The sequence below is a fragment of the Canis aureus genome, chromosome 15 (assembly GCF_053574225.1).
Source record: "Canis aureus isolate CA01 chromosome 15, VMU_Caureus_v.1.0, whole genome shotgun sequence".
NCBI classification, from domain to species: Eukaryota; Metazoa; Chordata; class Mammalia; order Carnivora; family Canidae; genus Canis; species Canis aureus.
The window spans coordinates 36990254-37006917 of record NC_135625.1 but is presented as its reverse complement, the minus strand read 5'-3'; the positions used below and the strand labels follow the sequence as shown (position 1 = coordinate 37006917).

Genomic DNA, 16664 nt, shown 5'->3' with positions numbered 1-16664 from the left:
GAGAAGAGTTGGTCTTGGGTTTATAGAAGCATGAGAATGACTAGAGAGTTTTTAAGTTAGCCCTTTAACTGACTCCACAGGGAGGAAAGCCCAGAAAAATGTCTGCTTGTTTAATTATATTTTTCAGTCAGTTTGTATTTTTTAGTTGATTAGCAGTATTGGTAGGCTCACTTTTGGTTTTGTGTGCTGCATGCCCCTGCTAACTCACAGTGAATTTGAACAGATGTTAGTGCTGCTTTGTGTTGTGTAAGAAGCAAGACTGTTTAAAAATGAACCTGAACTTCCTCCAGGTGGTCTGGACAAGGAGCTAGTGGGAGGGTTGGCGTAGGGAAGTCTTTCTCCAACTAGAGGAGCTGCAACCAAGGTCAGCTTCCTTTGAGATTCATGGGATCTTTCCTATAGGAAGGAGAGGCACAGCAACATCCCAAGAATCCCAGGTTCTGGGCAGCAGGCATTTCTAGGCAATTCCTGTAAAATTGCTAGCAATCATATCTGGGCTGTCTGGAGTCCAAGATCTGTAGGTGTCCCCTCACCATTCATGTTGCTTGCATGGTTGCCCTGTGGAGAGAGAGGCAATCGAGAATGGAGACTACCCTAAAAAATGCCAACTCACATGGTGTGTCTGTTCCCTGAATGTTTTGCTGTGGGATACTGTGGGTGAGGGCCTGCAGTTTTTCTTCTCTTAATTATCCCTGTCTGGTGAGGTGGGCCTAATCTTGCAGGACAATTCGAAAAAAGAAATGATGCATCTCAGCAGTGTGGATGTGTATGATCATAAAATACACAGGTCTGAAGCCTGTAGGTACCTACTTTGTGTTCCTAAATTGCCTCCCTCCAGGTTACAAGCACGGTCTCTCCCTCGTAGGCATGTCGTGATTCCTTCTGAAAGCTGGAATAATGAAAATAAGCTGTCGGGATGCCCCTCTTTCCCAACAATATGAAATGATGTTGACTTAGTTACAGAATAAATGCGTTAAACACATGAAGTAAAAGGGTGCTTCAGTGAGGATCTCATCTTGAATTCAGAGAAGGCTACATTCCCAATGGACACAATGATCCTTAAAAGACCAGATGGAATGAACAATAAGAACTAATTTGCCAACTGAATTCTACTGGAAAGCCATAGTCAACATGGTCTTCTTCTCCTCCAGGTGCATTCCATATCTGCATTTTTCCTCTTGTAACAAATTTTCCTGCCCAAGAATGGCTTCCATGTTTAACTTTGATATCATTTAAGGTACAGACTAACTTCGGTTTTAAAAGCCTTGACATTTACAATGCAGGTTGACATATATTAATACTTATTGATACCTGTAATAATGTTGCAAAGGGATTTTAACATTCCCAAGTTGTAGTGGAGGAGACAGAGTCCCTTCTGCACTGCGGGCAGTATCAAAGTGTTTAGAGAGAGAGAAAGAGAGTGATGCTTACTCTGACACATGGGGGTGGAGTGGTCTCAACTTACTTAGAGGTATCCACTTCAATCAAGTATCCTCCTTTTCTCCTTATTCATAGTGTACAACCAAGGCTTTCATTTAGTTTTATAAACACTGAAATACAAAGATCAGCCACATGTTAACTCAAACCTTTGGGCAACAAAACTAATGGCCAAAATTCAAAAGCTGCATCCATTCATTTACTTATTTGCTCTTCAATCCATCCATCTATCCATCATCCTTCCATCCATCCCTTTCCATCCAATAAATGCTAAGTTGAGTTTTCAAAGGGACCACAGTAGTCTACATGTGTTTGTAAAGATGAGTCTTAATGGGAGAAGGAGATAACAGAAAGAAACATATAATGAAATATTTCTTACAGAGCTGAGTTTGTGGACTAAAATCATAGGTGTTGTATATATTATTATATAATATAAAAATAATGAAATCACAATTATGATCATCGGGGCATAGATACTGTGAGTGTATATGAAATGAGGACATAGTTTAGAATTAGGAAATGCCCACCAAAAGGAAGAAGGAATTGCTTGTGTAAAGTCTTTAAGGAGAGAAAGAGATTGACAAAAATAAAAAAAAATGTTTGGAATATATATATATTTAATATAAATATTTTATATATAAAATATGTTTATATTTAAAGACTTCTATTTTTATATAAAATTTTAAATATTTTAAATATATATATATATATTTAAAGATTTTATTTTTAAATAATCTCTACACCCAACATGGCGCTCAAACTCCCAATCCTGAGATCAAGAGTTGTATGTTCTACCAACTGAGCCAGCCAGGTGCCCTGTTTGAAGTATATTGAGCTAAGTTATAAAGAGCTAAAACTTGAGAGGTGGACGTGGACTATCCTGCAGGGACTTTTAGGACATGTCAAAGAATTTTCATTTATACCAATGAAGGGTTTTAGGTAAGAAAGTGGATCAGTCACACTGCCTTTTACTTTCTCTTCTAAATTCTGCAGTTTTATTATTATAGAAATTTTTTTTTTTTTGGAAAATGTAATACTGTCACATAGCCAAACTTTAAAAGATGTAAAAAAAATTGTGTGGTGAAAAATCTCCCTTCCACAATATTTTCCTGTCCCCTGGTGACTCCTATTAGAGGCAACCGATTTTTCTATTTTCTTTGAATCCTTCCAGAGGTGCCATTAGTGTGGATTTAATTTGATAAAACTTTTTATTATAGAAAATATTAAGCATCTTTAAAAGTAGTGATAGCAGTATAACAAACCTCCATACACCCACCATGTGACTTTCCCAATTATCAAATCACAGGCAATCTTATATGTCTATAACTCTACCTACTTTGCCAGTGACTCATAAATTTGAAACAAATCCAGACATCATATAATTTTATCTATAAAGGTTTTAGAAAGTATCTCTAAAAGTACCTCTTTAATTTTTTTAAAGATTTTATTTATTCATGTGAGACATTGAGAGCGCAGCAGACACATAGGCAGAAGGAGAAGCAGGCTCCCTGCCAGGAGCCTGATGTGGGACTCAACCTCAGGACCCCAGAATCATGACCTGAGCCGAAGGCAGATGCTCAACCACTGAGCCACCCAGGTGCCCCTAAAAGTATCTCTTTAAAATAAGACATTGACCCTATAATCACACTACAGAAAAATAAAGTTATGATTATGAAATTCCCAGTGTCTTAGTCCAAGTTCCCCCAAATTAGGGAACCCTGAGACAAAGATTTGGATGCCATTATAAACTATCTTTGGAGGTGATACCAGGAAGCCTTTCCAAGTGGGAGGAAGTGGGCAAGGGAATGAATAAAGAGCGTGCTAATGGAGAAGTGCTGTTGTGGGAAAGTAGGATCCAATCCCGTTGAAGACCCTTGGAGACACAGTGTGGGGCACATGTCAATATTGTCCCACAGAAGGGCATGGAGGCTGCATATTTATCCTCTGTCACATCTCACTGGTTGAGAGTTATGTCCTGGGACATCTGGCCTGTTTCTGAGGCCAGAGAATGTTCTCAGAGAGACCCATAAAGAGTCTGGCAGGCCCGAGAACTACTGTGGTGAAGTCAGCCTCAGATACAGTACTCACCTGTCACAAATTCTACTCTTTGTTTATTGAACTAGGATCCAAACAAGATCCATGCACTGTGATTAACATGCCCCTTAAGTGTCTTCTCCATTTCTCTTTTTTTTCTTGCATTTTTTTTTTGTTGTTGTTGTTCTTGTTGTTATAGAATCCATCATTTTTCCTGTAGAATTTGTTGCAGGCTGTGTTGTGGAGGTCATATGCATAATGCTAACATCCTGCATTCTCTATATCTCATGTACATGAGTAGTCATCATATTCAAGTTAGAGTTTTTTTCCAGACTCCTTCAGGTAGTGCTGTGTTCTTCCCATAGGAGGTAACTAATTTCCAGTTTTCTCTGTTGTTATGATAGTAGTAGCTATTGAAAATCACTAATCACTAATCACTAGATGAATTAATTCATTTGACGTTACAGAAGGGTAATATTCCATCATTCCTTCCTCAATCCTTACTATAAATACTTCTATATAGAGAAATCTGTCTTCATCAACTCTTTGATTGCCCTAAGGTATAGCTGTTAAGGGTTGAATGGTTATTTTCTTCCATTTATGAATTTTCAAAATCGTGAGGCTTAATATTTTCCAAAGGTGATGATTGACTTCATAGATATCATTATGAACTCATGGATTTAAATAGTTTAATATTTTTCAAGCTACTTTGGTCATTACCTTTATTGATGTTCAAAATGTCTCATCTTTGACTAGCAAGGACCGGTTTAAGTTGGCTTCTAAGTTCTTTTGCCACAGTGTAGTCTTCTCAGATAGCTGCCTTGCTTTTTGGTCGAGAAATGCTCATCCTGTTTCTTCCATACACCTAACACTTTCCCAGGTATCTTCTCCTTGATTATTTTGAAAATTATCCAAGTCACATTTTTCTTCCTGGTAACAGCTATGCCTTCAAAGACTTCTCGTTCTTCTCAGTTGGTGATAACATATCAGGACCATGACTGGGCATCAGGGGTATTATTCATTGCTTCTAGGCCTTCCTAGGGGACAGAGCTAGAAAATATACATTTAAAAATACATTTTGAATTTATACTGATATTTCCAATTAAAAATCAAGACTTATCCCATGCCTCAAATGATAGTTCTCAATAACACCAATGTAATTACTCATTTGCTTTATCTCACATTATACACACAATAGCCTCATAACAGTAATACAACATTACCATCAATGATATGATTACTGAAAACAGCTACATTTTTTCTTTTGCAATTTGTTTCCCTTGGGATCTATCCCACTATGGACATGCAGCCAAATTATTGTGTTTTAGAGTCCCTTGAAATATTTCCTCTCTGAAATGGCTATGCCAGAAATCGAATTACACAGTTATTATTTATTTTGTTTTATTTTTTATTTCTAGGATCATTTTTAAATTTAAATTTTATTTTATAATTATATAATGGATGTACATAATTTAAAATTCTAATTTATAAAACAAGCCACTGTCAAAGAAGTTTAGCTTGAATTGTTGTTTCCTTTACCTTATTCTCTCACCTACCCCCTTATAGGTGTGCATAACAATGTAAGCAAATATATATATTTATATTTTTATATATATTATATATATATATAGATTTCATGTGGTATGTACACACCCACGTACATATTTACACACACACACAAACACATTTGTATTCCCTTCCTCCCTTTGATGGATGAATAGCAAACTGTACATACTTTTCTCTATTTTTGAGAATACTGTTTTAATTATAATTGAAACAGTACTTAAGAAGACAACCTGTTGGGGATCCCTGGGTGGCGCAGCGGTTTAGCACCTGCCTTTGGCCCAGGGCGCGATCCTGGAGACCCAGGATCGAATCCCACGTCGGGCTCCCGGTGCATGGAGCCTGCTTCTCCCTCTGCCTCTCTCTCTCTCTCTGTGTGACTATAATAAATAAATAAATAAATAAATAAATAAATAAATAATAAAAGAAGAAGAAGACAACCTGTTGGGCAGCCCCGGTGGCTCAGCGATTTAGCGCCGCCTTCAGCCCAGGGCGTGATCCTGGAGACCCGGTATCGAGTCCCACGTCCGGCTTCCTGCATGGAGCCTGCTTCTCCCTCTGCCTGTGTTTCTGCCTCTCTCTCTCTCTGTGTCTCTCATGAATAAACAAATAAAATTAAAAAAAAAAAAAAAAAAAAAGACAACCTGTTGCGCCAGAGGCTGCAGTGTGATGAGAGAAGGGAATGTACAGATGTGAGGTATCTGTTACAACTGAAGTCCTTTACATAGTATAGTCAACATTTATATTGTTTTATGGCTTTTCCTAATGAAATTCTTAATTGCCACTTACGTGCTCTTCTTTGTTTGTGCCTGGTTTTGCCAGATAAAAATGCTCCCTTGACTTGTCTGAGTTAAAGATTACTCTTGAATTCTGATAGAGTTTCATACAGGTTTTTATAAGAACAAGCTGCAAAATCCCCATTAGGACACATGTCCCTTATGCTACACACATACCTCATGCAGGAAGATGTTGGCTTTCCAAAGTATTAGCAATTTGGAAACACCATTTGCTCTTTTGTTATTTTCAATTTAGTATAGTACTTTTGCATTTAACAGAGTCAGTAATAAGTGAAACCAGATTAGTCAATTTCACTATGGATTACTCTTCAATTTAAGTCAGTTTTCTTTTACTGGCCCTCTAGAATTAGCATAATGAAGTAAGCTTTAGCACCAAGAGGAAAACAAAGGCCATTTTGCAGGATATATATATATATATATATATATATATATATATATATATAATTTTAAAACACATTTTCTTCCAACTGTGTCAGGAAAATTAGTGATTCCTTATTACTTCAGACAAAAATGCTATTTCAGATTCTTTTTTCTTCACATCACGTCTGGAAAATGGAGCTGGCTCTTTTTTTTTTTTTTTTTTTTTGAGATTTTATTTATTTGTTTCTGAGAGATGTGAAGAGAGAGGCAGAGACATAGGCGGAGGGAGATGCAGGCTTCTCACAGGGAACCAGATGTGGGACTTGATCCCCGAACTGAGATCCCACTCTGAGTCAAAGGCAGACACTCAACCACTGAGCCACCCAGGCGTCCCTGAAGCTGGCTTTAACTAGAGGAAGCAAGTGCCTATCGGTGAACTTATTGCTTCAATAACAAATATTATCAGAACTTGTGGGGGTGTTGGTGGGGATGATCTAGGAAGAGGTCCTGGAATGCGTGTTTAAGGAGAGTCTATGAGTGGACACTATGTGATGTAGAACTGTGTGGTTGGATTGCAATGCGTAAGTTGGTGCCCTGGTATGGGAGTGTGGAGATTTTGTGAAGCCTTGTGTAAATGCATACCTAATCATATATACAAACCTTTTTTGAAATAACAGAATCAAAAAGTAATATTCTTACTAAAATCTCATTTCAAAAAATCAAAGTCATTCCATCTAACATTATTTTGGCAAAATTGAAAGTATCAAAACTTGCAACATAAAGAGACAAATATCACTTACTACAAAAAGTCAGTCATTTTTTATTTCCCGTAAATGGCAAACTTCCCTAATATTCTTACTTCACCAGCATTTGACTTAGCAACAGCATTATACGAAATTGTTAAGTAGGTATATTAATGATGATCATTTTTATAGCTTTGTCCACATGAGATCATTGGTGACCTTGGGAAGTCAACTGCAAATATTTATTTGAAGAGGGTGAGAAAGTGAAGAAAGCCAATATAATTTACTCATGCTTTTATTACAATAGCATGTGTTATACTTTTAAGAAGTCTAAGTGTATATGAAAATGAACTCAGATGGTAGTATGAAGCTACAATGGAATCAAAGGACAGTTTTCTGATGAAATTTTTGCTGCTGGAATGGAATTTCTCTTATTTTTAAATATTGAATGTTTAATTTTGAGTAATAAAAATAATTTTTACAGGTAATACATTCATTTTGGTAAAGAAAAAAAAACACACAAACCAAAATCAAACCAAGTGAAAAGTGTAATGTTAAGATGAGTCCCCATTTACTCTGGTTTTTGTTTGTTGGCCTCCATAGGCCACCATGTGTATCATTTTCTTGAATCTCTCTCCTAATTTTTCTTTATGCATATAAGCAAATATGAATATATGTTATCCATTGTGTTTACTGCTATCAGAGGACTCTTAGTGATGTAGTAGTGAGATGTGGGGGAATGGAAGCATTCAATAGTACTGTGGTCAGGGCTCAGTTTTGTTTTTTGTTTTTTTTTTTAGAAAGGGGAGGGGCAGAGGGAAGCGGGAGAAAGAGAATCTTAAGCAGGCTTCATGTCCAATGCAGACCTGGTGCTGGGCTCTCACAACCCTGAGATCATGACTTGAGCTGAAATCAAGAGTCAGACGCCTAGCTGACTGAGCAACACAGGGGCCCGAGGGCTTGGTCTCTTAGCCTGTGCTTTTGGATTGTAAATATGCAAGTGTTTCTCAGATTTTTCTCTCCTGTTGGGTAGTGGAAGGTGGCTGGAGTTACTTCAAGTTGGGTTTTTCCCTTCCCCAATGTCAGTTAGGCTCCAGTTAACTCATTTTTCATGGGTAGACCCCACTATGTATACTATTCATTTTTAAAATTGCGCATCCTCTGATATTTAAACTTTTTTCATTCCAGGTGATTACCACTATAATCATACCTACTATCTATTAGTTTCTTTTTTGTGGGCATTGGAAAATCAGTTGATAGCTTTGTGTATTCTTCATCCACCTTCTTTTCTCTCTTTTCTACTTCCTCCTCCTTCAAAGTACTTTCCCTATATGTGACCACTGTATGTGTAACCCTGCTTATACTTGTTTTTTGATTTGCCAGCTTTCAATGCTATCTCTTGCATCTCCGTTACTAGCAATGAGGTATCAGCAAGTTTATTTTATGGGCACCCTCTGATTTGTGAACCTCTATAAACTCTTTGAACATTGCAGACTCCATTTTGGGGGCCTAAAACTTTATCCTGCTTTTTGAAAACAAAACTACATTAAACCTCTGAGCTGTGCAAAGGCATATGACTGAACACAGACCATTACACCCACATTCTTGGTAAAAATTGGGTACTGCAAAATCTATTTTCCTAGTGACTGTCATAAGCTACTCAGATAACCAATAAATGGTAAAATGTAAATTGTAATTTTTGGAAAGCAACTTGTGTATGTTTCTTAGTACTTCTTTTTTAAAAGAATTTATTTGTTTATTCATGAGAGACACACACATAGAGAGAGGCAGAGACACAGTCAAAGAGAGAAGCAGGCTCCATGCAGGGAGCCCGAAGTGGGACTCCAGGATCATGCCCTACGCTGAAGGTGGCACAGAGCCACCTGGCTGCCCTGTTTCTTAGTACTTCTGTCATTTGTTAATAAAAGCCTTTAAAAATGATTTACTTATTTATTTTAGAAAGAGTTGTGGGATAAGAACAGAGAGAGAGGGAGAGATGATCTCAAGCAGACTCTGTGCTGAGCTTGCAGCCTGATACAGAGTTCGATCCCAGGACCTGTGATCATGATCTGAGCCGAAACCAAGAGTCCTTCATCTAATTGACTGAGCTACCCCAGCGCTCTGCTAATAAAAGCTTCTATGTCAACTAGACATAATTAGGGATGCTACTCAAATCTGTGCTGTTGAATTGAAGTTCTAAGACCTAAAATAAAGGCTTCTGTTTTGCTTCAGTGCTTCCTTTTTTCTAGGTCTATACTCTTCCATTGTTCCTTTTGTAAGCTGTTTTCTTTGTATGTCACCAAACCATCTTGTATTTCCATATGATGCTGTTACCCTGTTGCTAAATTTTCTGCTATCATTTCTCCACTGAGTAAAAGCCCTAAATCATTTCATCAAGCAAAGCTTACAGAAAAAGTATTCTCAGAATTTTTCCATTTTAAGCTGTCTGTAGCTATCATATATGGCTTTCTATATCTTACATGCTTAAAGGATAGCTTGGCTAGATATAAAATTTTTGATTCATAATCTATGTGCTTTTCATATTTTTTAGGCACGACTTCACTCACTGTCTTTGGTCTTTTGGTGTTGGATATTATGGTAGAGAGAAACATCTGATGTTAGCTTAATTATATAGAGGTTTTTTTTTTCCTTATGACTTCTTTTTTTTTTTTTTTTTTGGTTTTATATCTGAAGGATTCTTTCGTTATCTCTAACATTCAGTAACCTTACTAGCATTCATCATAGAGTTGACTATTCTCATGAGTATTTTCTGGAACAAAATGTAGGCTGAGTTTCTCTATTTTCAGAAAAGTTTCTTGAATTACATTTTAAAACCTTTGTTTTGTTCCATTGTTATTGTTGTTGGATTTTAAGGATTCCAAATGTGAATATGTTACCTGCCCTTCTCTAGACTCTTTAGAGTTAAGAGATTTCACCCATTTTATTTCTTTTATTTTACCGTTGCTACTGTCCCCTCAGGGCTACTGATAGCCACAAAAACTGCTCTCCTTGCTTTCTTTCCAATAATCCTCATTTGTGTAATCCTTTTGTTTTTTTGTCTCTTCCTTCTCTGAGTGTTGTCAGCTTTTGTTTCACTTGTCTGTGTTGTGTGGCCATTCCCCACACGCTCTTATATTTCTGCTTTGTGGTCTTCCTTTTTACTGTAATTGCTTCATAACTCAGTTTAATGGTGGGATCTTTGGCTAAATCTTTGGCTACAACTTGACAATTATCTTTCTGGTGCCTTCACCAGATCCTTCTCTCGTTGGAAAGTTTTACTGCTTCTTTACACATTTTTAATAGTATCTTTGAATGGATTCTGTGCCACTGTTCTTTTATGACTCAAGGTGAACTAGGTTAGATTTTTTTCCAGACAAGCAATTTCCATGGTAGAGGGGACCAGGAAGTGTGAAGCAAGAAAATGGCCACACAACTCAAGGATCTGTCTTCTGCTGCTGGAGGAACATACTGTTTACTTTGGTATGATACTTCCATGTACTTCTGTCTGTGACTTCTGAATAGGCCTCCACCCTTTTCTGAAGTTAATGTGGTCCAGAAGGGCTTTTGCTACTAGCTCTGGGCTTGCAATTGGCTGTTTTCATGGGATCTATTGCAGGGTATTTCACTAAATGCTTTCTCCCAGCAGACACTGCTTGTCCCAGCCTCTATTGGCATTTTTCTTGCCATTTCTGTGCACTGAGTCTCTTGGATAATCCTCACCTCTGTTCTCAGCATTCCTATGCAGATTTTGTACCTTATGATATAAACTTTATCTTTAGGAATTATTTTTGCCAGTGCTTTCTGGGAACTCTTGCACTGAGATCTTTTCATTTCATTCATAGTTCACTACTACTCTTGATCCCAAATACCATGCCAGCTCCCTGACAAACCTGCCCCTGCCCGAGCAGCTTTCTAATTTCTTGTCCTTTTTTAAATGGAGTGTGTGTGTATCTTTTTGTGGGCACTTATTTTTTTCCATTATTTCTTTCTATAATTTCCTAGAGAACAAGGGAAGATTCTGATTTAAATTCTTGCTATTACTTACTAGGGTGCTTTTTATTTGTTAGGTTTTAGTTATTTTTATACATGAGGAGACAAACACAGAGAAAAATACATAGAAAAAAGCCAATGGAAAGTCACAAAATAAAACTTTGAAGAAAAAGAAATATAAAGAAGTTCTTGAGAGATGCAAAACAGTGTTGTGTCAGTAACACAGAGACAGTTCTTGTTCTCCAGGAGAGGGGGGGAAAGAGCTTAGAGGAACATTCAGGCCAACCCTGAGATGATGGGGAGCAATAGTCAGATGAAGCAGACATGAGATTAGGAATTAAGGCTGGATGAGCTAGAATTTCTCAATCATGTAAAGAAGAAGAATAAAAGGTCACCCCTGAGAGTTAGGGATATGGAGATGACACTGGGCATCCAAAGACTCTGTAGTCTTGGTTAGGATGTAGAATCACCTACTGTGGGCTATTAAAGGAGATAAGAAATGATAAATAAAAGTTTCTTCTGGGTAGTGCAGGCAGTCTAATTGAGTTGGGAAGATGAATTAGGACATAACAGAGAATATTTTTTCATGACTTTTCTCCTCATGTTCAGCAGCCGGGAGTTAAAAGATTGGGAGAGAGTACAGGATGAAGGCTCAGGATTGGGAATTGGTACAGGAATGGCAGAAGTTTATGGGGTGATGAGAGATTCTACAATGCTCCAGAAGATGTGCTGAAATGATAACCATAAGGTCTGGGCCTGGTGAGCACCTAGCCTCCACCTGAGTCTTTCTCCCTCACACACAGACTCACCGAGGCTCTGTTCAGCCAGCCCTGCACCATGATACAAGAAAACTTAATTTCAGGCAAGGACAAATTAACTTCTCTGTTTATTTTTCATACTTATGAGCATCCGTGTAAATATAATGTAAAGTCTAAAATTCTGCATAAGAAATTATGACCAATAACATTCAATTTGTTACTTAGTTAAATGTTCTGATTTATCTCAATATGAAAATCATTTCAGGTATATAAAAACCAGTTAAAACATGCTTCATCAAAATAATCATTTTATTTAAAAGGCATGTTCTAGGCCTTTCCATTTTGACTTCAATAAAGCCAAAGTTTTTCTGTGAGAGTGAATTTTTGTATAAATCAGATTTAGGTTGTGTTGTGTGTGTGTGTGCGCAAACATATATTTAAATCAGAAACTTCTAAAATTTCTAAGTAGTCTGTTCTTATTCACAGAAGCATGTAGGTTTCATTCTCTAGTATGTATCTCCTGTAAACCGTGATGAAATCTTTACCTTGAAGTTCTGAAATATCCCAAATCAGATGGCACATAACAAAGCCAATAGACACCTAAGTCATAAGCCAACTCTGAGAGTGAATAAGCAAACTACTCTAAGGTGAAGGAGAAAAGACACTCAAAATCTGACCAAATTCTATAGAAAAACTTTTTGCCAAAGCAGAAACTCTTATGAGATGCTGTATTTTCAGTAGAGTATGTACAAAAATGGAATTCTGGTCACAAGTATATAATCAAATTCAAGCTCTTGAATCATTGGATTCAGTTATTTAAAGAAGTGGCATAAATCCTTATAATACTTTACTTGTTCTGTAACTGAGAGAAATTATCCCTACTTGATATTCTCTTGACTTAATTGTGTCATGATCCAGGTTCAGGGGAAGAAGCTAGTCATTAACTACTTGCTTCCTTCTAATTTTAAGTAACTCTGATATACACAGGACAAGAGTCCGACTCTGTCTTTACCAGAAGGAGTGTCACCTCTCTGACAAATTTTTGTAACACAAAGGTCTGTATCTTCTCATATTGACTAATTAGCGCATAGAAAAGTCTTCAGGAAACATCTGCCTCTAGTTCTTAAGGGAGACCTTTAAGGCAGCCTTACAATCACTGCTTGACAAACAGAAGACATAGAAGCATAGCAAGAAGATAATTCTGACTCCTGACTCCAGACTGCTGTGATTGCTTGTTTGCTGCTAGAAATTGGGCTAGAAGGTTCTCAGAGAGGGTTAAGGATACCAATTAAAACATTAGAGCACATAAGTTTTCCTCATTCTTTAAAAATTAGTATTTCTACAGGTACTTTGTTGAAAACTGTCTCGAGTTTTAAAAGTGAGGAGGGAGACATGGCAATAGTGGTAGATTAAAAAGAAATTGGTAATATCTTATACTTGCTTAAGAAAACAAAAGAAATCAAATCAGCAGAGTAATTCCTGCCTTTCAGAGAGGCAATTTAGCAGCTTGATGATATAGAAAATTGTGGGCTTAGGGGAAAACATTTCAGATTCCAACATTACAGGAAAGTTACCCAAGATGGTCTTTAAAACATCTTATACATTGTTGTGCATAGCACTGCATATTGTAAAATAGGGGTTGTTAAGTACAAAAAGTGACAGAGCCTCTATAAGAGAGAGCAAGATGGAGAGATTATACTTAACACAGGGAATATGGACAAAGAAATAATCTGGGAGTTGAGAAAATAATTTTTTATGTATCTATTTTTCCCCCTTCTACCAGTTGAAATTGCTTTTACACACTCATGGGCTATCATAAATACTTGTTCAATAAATGAATGCCTATGCCACAATTAATCACAACCACCAGTGCTACTGAGACGTAGGGAAAGGAAGTAAATAAAGGGAAGAGGAAAGGTGTGACAGGAAAGATGTTAGATCAGTGCATCATCTGTAGTGGTTACAAGTAAAGATGGGAGTTTGGACCCACCCTGGGCTCAAATCCTGGTTTTACTATCTCTTCTTGACTGTCACTCAACAAGCCATTAAACTCTCTTAATTTAATTTCCTCATCTACATAATAGGAATACTTCCCCAGCATCTCCTTCATGGAGCTATTATGAGATCGAATGTTATAAGCCATACCAAGTACTTAGCATATTATTGACATGTAGTAAGGATAAATAAATATTAGTTATCATCATGTTATTAATAAAACATGCAGTACCTTTTTTTTTTTTTTTTTTTTTTTTTGCTTTTATTGCCTGTGCTTTAGGTGTTGTATATATATAACAAAATCATTGCCAAGAGCATTGTCAAGGAGCTTTCCCCTATAGTCTTCTAGGAGCTTTATGGTTTCAGGTCTTACATTTAAGTGTTTAGTCTATTTTAAGTTAATTGTTGTGAATGGTGTAAGAGAGTAATCTAGTTTCATTCTTTTGCATGTGAATACCCAATTTTTCCAGCATCATTTATTGAAGAGATTGTCTTTTCTCCATTGAGAATTTCTCCATTGAGTATTCTTAGCTTCCTTGTCAAATATTAGTTCACTGTACATGTGTGAGTTTATGATTCACAATACTCAATTGTGTCTTTAAAATTTGCAAAGATAGTAGATATTAAAAGCTCTCATCACAAGAAGAAAATAACTGTGTGAGATGATGGATGTTAACTAAACTTATTGTGGTGATCATTTTATGATATATACATGTATCAAATCATTAGGTTGTACACCTTAAACTTATACAATGTCATTATGTCCATAGTAGTCAACAAAACTGGAAAAACAAACAAAAAACACATTATGGTGGTATAAAGGTGACTTACTTGGAGGGAATCTGCTCAAACCCTGTTATTTCAAGATCATTTAAACCCTGGAATATCTTTCGATTTGAACCTCAGACAAGTAATATTAACTTAGCAAAATAAATAATAAAAAAAGTTACAGGGATGCCAGCGTGGCTCAGTGGTTGAGCATCTGCCTTTGGCTCAGGGCGTGATCCCAGTCCTGGGATTGAGGCTCACATCAGGTTCCCTGCATGGAGCCTGCTTCTCCCTCTGCCTGTGTCTCTGCCTCTCTTTGTGTGTCTCTCATGAATAAATAAATAAAATCTTTAAAAAATAAAAAAATAAAAAGTTACAAAGTGCATTATATGTTCTATATTAGAAAAAATAAGAAAGCAGTGGTGATTCCCTCCACCACCATCACCACGGGCACATAGTAAAAAAGCAGGTTCTCCTGGGAAGAGGAGCCAGTTTAAGACCATCGCTGGGGATATTAAAAGCGGCTCATTGAATTTACAAAAAGGATCTTTTAAAGTGTTAATGACTGCTGAGATTGGTAACTGAAAGGAGGAAGAGAAAAATGTCTTCCTCTGTCAGCTGAAGCCTAGTTGGGTGGGTGAAGGTGGAAGGCGAGTTGAATGAAAGGTTTGAGTCCAGCTGCTTCCATCCACTGCTTTTGAATCATTTTTTTCTTAGGATAATCAAAAGTTACATTAAAGTCCCATGAGCACAAAATCTCACCACCAACCTGTGAGAGCTGGCCAGTCCAGTGGGAATAGAAATGTAAAAATTCACTTACCCCATCATCTTAGATATTGAAACTCTTATGGTATATCGATGTTGACATATGATTAGTAGCATGTGAAGAGCTCCGTCCTAAGGAAACCACATGCTGACTGGATGCAAGAAAACCAATCTGGCAGATCCAGAGCATACCACTAACTTAACATGAATTTTCTTCCCTTTTTTTTGGATAGGAAATTAATCATCTAAGCTTGCAAAAATTACCAAAGAATGTCTCTGAGAGACTGAATGACATCAAAAATATACACCCTTTGATATGTTAGTACAACAAGAAACTCAGATGTTTCTCTCTTACTACTTACCTCTACATGCAGAATAGTGCATCCTAAGGACAGAATGTTTATTTCCCTTAAAATTCATATGTTGAAGCCCTAGCCTCAATGTGACTATATTTGAGATAAGGCTTGTGAGGAGGTAATAAAGGTTAAATGAGGTCATAAGGGAGGGACCTTTGCCTGATAAGGCTTATGAGTGGAGAAAGAGACACCAGAGCTCTCTCCCTCTGTCGTGTGTGAACACAGGGAGAAAGGAGCCATCAGCAAGCCAGGAAGAGAGCTCTTACCAGCAACCAAATCAGCCAGCACTTGATCTTGGGCTTTCCAGCATCCGGAACTGTGGCAAATTAATGTCTGTTATTTAAGCTATGCAGTCTGTGGTATTTTGCTATGACAGCTTGAGCTGACTAATATAGTACATACTGAACACACAGGCTTTAAGTCAGACAGACTTGAGTTCAAATTCTGAGTTTGTGATGTACAAGCTCTGTGATCTTGGGAAAGCACGTAATCCTTCCCTGTTTCCTCATCTGTAAAATAGAGATCCTAATCTCTTCTTTATAGGATGTTATGAAGATTAACTGAGACAATGTTTACAAAACACTTGGCCTGGATTGACATTCATTCATTTATTTTTCCATTGAAAACCACATCTCACATATCTATTCTGGCAGCTGTGATGGTGACATGAGGAAAAGACAGTCCATATGCTCAAGTAGCTTATCCATTGTGGGGGAGAAATGTTCATTCCTTCCTTTCTTCCCAGAGGAGTTTTATGAATGGGCCTTAGGTGAGATTTGGACTACTAAAAATTATATGCCGCACTTTACATGCATGAAGACTTTTCTAAAGAAGAGATCAGAATTTTCATCAGAGCCTAAAAATGGGTAAAGAACATGTGGCATATGCATACAACAGAATATTTCTCAGCTTTAAAAAAGATAGAAATCCTGCCATATGCAACTATGTAGAAGAACCTGTAGGACATTATGTAAGGTGAAATAAGCCAGTGAAATATAAATACTGCGTGATTCTATTTTTATGAAGTATCTGAAGTAGTCAAACTCCTAGAAACAGATAGTAGAATGATGGTTGCCAAGGGGTTGAGGGAGAGAGAAA

The 16664-nt window shown here is 37.1% G+C and overlaps 1 long non-coding RNA gene across 3 annotated transcripts in view; it reads right to left on the bottom strand.

Moving 5' to 3' along the window:
* The window catches only part of LOC144284525 (uncharacterized), a 39938-nt gene extending 24261 nt beyond the window's left edge, over positions 1–15677 (bottom strand). For all 3 annotated transcript variants that reach the window (XR_013352957.1, XR_013352958.1, XR_013352959.1), the window contains exons 1-3: positions 15573–15677; positions 3526–4521; positions 1466–1550 (exon numbers count right to left, since the gene is read on the bottom strand). This is a non-coding gene — a long non-coding RNA (uncharacterized LOC144284525). The remainder of the gene's footprint in view (positions 1–1465; positions 1551–3525; positions 4522–15572) is intronic.
* Positions 15678–16664: the final 987 nt, after the last annotated feature.